We start from the raw sequence: 2,437 nt of genomic DNA, 5'->3' as shown, positions 1-2,437 counted from the left end.
GTTTTGTAATTTTTAGAATTTTCTAGAATGTGGTTTTATTTCCTCGATTTTAGATATTATTAAGATTTTCTAGGCAAATTCAAATCCTTATATGGTAATGGGCAAAACTTAGGTACAGTATCATAAGTTCCATATTTAAAATTTTGACATCTGTTCAATTTAACATCTCAAGCAAACAGCGTTAAAACTATTTTTTTTTCCCTTCATCATTCTATTTCTTGTACGTTTTGCAGACAGCTTCTCTTCCAAACCCAAAACCTTTCTCCCTCATTTTCTCAATAACCAAACAGGAAAGATCAAAAAATAAAATCAGACGAAAAGGGGAAATAATAATTAAATTGTCTAGTAACATAGAAATGATCATCTAAATCAACGATGCAGATATTATTGAAAAAAATATGGAAGGCGGAAAATAAACGTTGATCTATCAAAGAAGTAGATTTGATAATTAATAATAATCAGAGAGAGAGAATCGGACTGTCGCCATCTTTGTTGAACAAGTTGAAAGCCTCCTTGAACTTAGAGATCTGGTCGTCGATGAGTTGGTCTGCCATTTTCAATTCTTTCCTTTCAAAAAAAAAAAAAATTATTTGGCTTTTTTCTTTTTGTTTCTCTTTGTTTTTTGATTTTCTTTTCTACGAGAGAAGAAGAGATATCACTGGTGTGCTGTGTACTGTGCAATTTCAATTTAGTTTCGGGTATAGCTGAAAAGGGTTCATTTTTTGGTTTGAAACCCAATAGATTAGACTTTTATTTTTTGATCTTTCCTGTTTGGTTACTGAGAAAATGAGGGAGAAAGGTTTTGGGTTTGGAAGAGAAGCTGTCTGCAAAACGTATAGGAAAAAGAAGGAAGAAGGAAGAAAAAAAAAATGAAATTTTAGTTTTATCGCCGTTTGCTTGAGATGTTAAATTGGACAGATGTCAAAATTTTAAGTAGGAAACCTAAGGTACTGTACCTAAGACACTATATCTAAGTTTTGCCCTATGGTAATATATTAAGGGTGTGTCTAGCATTGCATCAAGGGAGAGTTGAAGAGCTTTATGGAGTTGTAAAAGCTCTTTCGTTTTTTGTTTTTTTGTTTTTTTTATTAGTAACCGTGCTTCCCTATTTTTATGGAACAACTATTCATTCCCTATATATATATATATATATAAATTGTAGGGACCCAATTTGGATTGACCCTGAGCGATGGGTTTTCAGCCCAATAAGCCCAAACAATAAATTTATAGAGAGTGGGTTGAGAGGTTTAGGTGCTGGCTGTCGATCACCATGCATGAACTTTTCTTATAAAAAATGCTAAGGGTTTCTTTACAAATGGGGGAATGCTCCTCGGCCTGTGGCCGAGGAGGCCTGATTGTTCTCTCACTTTTTCTTTTTTTCCCCCCCTCTTTTACTTTACTAGCTTTTCTTTTATAGTTTTCATCTTCCTATCTCCTCATTCCATCTGTTGATCACCTATTTGCCTCTTTTCTGGCCGTCTGTCCCATCAGAGGCCTTATCGGTACTCAAGTGGTTCACTCTGATCAACGTTATCCTGCCAAGGGGTTACCTCCTCATTAATGCGGCCCAGGGGGGGTTAGTTGAGTGCATTAAATGTGAGAGCGACAGCTTACTTTGGGGTTAGTCTTTCCCCAAAATCACCTTTGTCAGGCCGAGGATAAGGTGGTCCTCGGCGTGGAGTGGGAAAAGAGACTTTCCCCTACCCTAGCCACAAATAGCCTATGCTCCTCGGCCTGGGCCTTGGGCCTGTTTCATGATGGGCTGAGGCTATCAGGCCCATAGGCCCCACAATAGCCCCTCAAAACCCTGCTGCACGTTCCCTCGGACGGGGAGGAGGGTTTTGATACCTGCGGGTCCATGGACGAATTGCCCCACTTCGGTTTGTACTGATGCTGGCGGCTTTCTGACTGCCCGATACGCGTTTTTAGCGTTTCAAGACTTAATGGGCGCCCACATTAAATTTTAGCGGCACCACGTTTCCCACTTTCAACGGCATGATCTTTTGCTTTTATGAGCAAGTGGTTACATTTGGGGAACCTAAGGGGGAGTATAAATACCTGTTTGAACCTAAGGGTTTCATCATTTTCGTGCTTACAATTATTGATGCATATAATTTGAATCTGGTTTGACTTGCACACTATCTGAAGAGTACCGTCATATTTCTGTAAGTCTTCTTTTTCTAGTGACCCCAAATTTCCTTGATTTCACTCTTCTTTTTCTCTTTTAGAACTTTTAGTTGTCTTTGGGGAATGGGTAAGTTTAAGAAGTTGGTCGAGTCCGATGAGATGATGAACAAATTCATTGTTGACTATGGAATACCCAATAATGTGAATTTGAAGTACTGTGAAGAGGGAGAGTGGTACCTTAGGAGGAGGGAGGGTGAAGTTGTGATCCCGATAGTTGCTTTCGTAGAAGGAGGGATGAGAATCCCTATGA

The sequence above is a fragment of the Quercus suber genome, unplaced genomic scaffold (assembly GCF_002906115.3).
Source record: "Quercus suber isolate HL8 unplaced genomic scaffold, Cork oak 2.0 scaffold_90, whole genome shotgun sequence".
Taxonomy (NCBI): Eukaryota; Viridiplantae; Streptophyta; class Magnoliopsida; order Fagales; family Fagaceae; genus Quercus; species Quercus suber.
Note: the sequence above shows the minus strand (reverse complement) of the source record.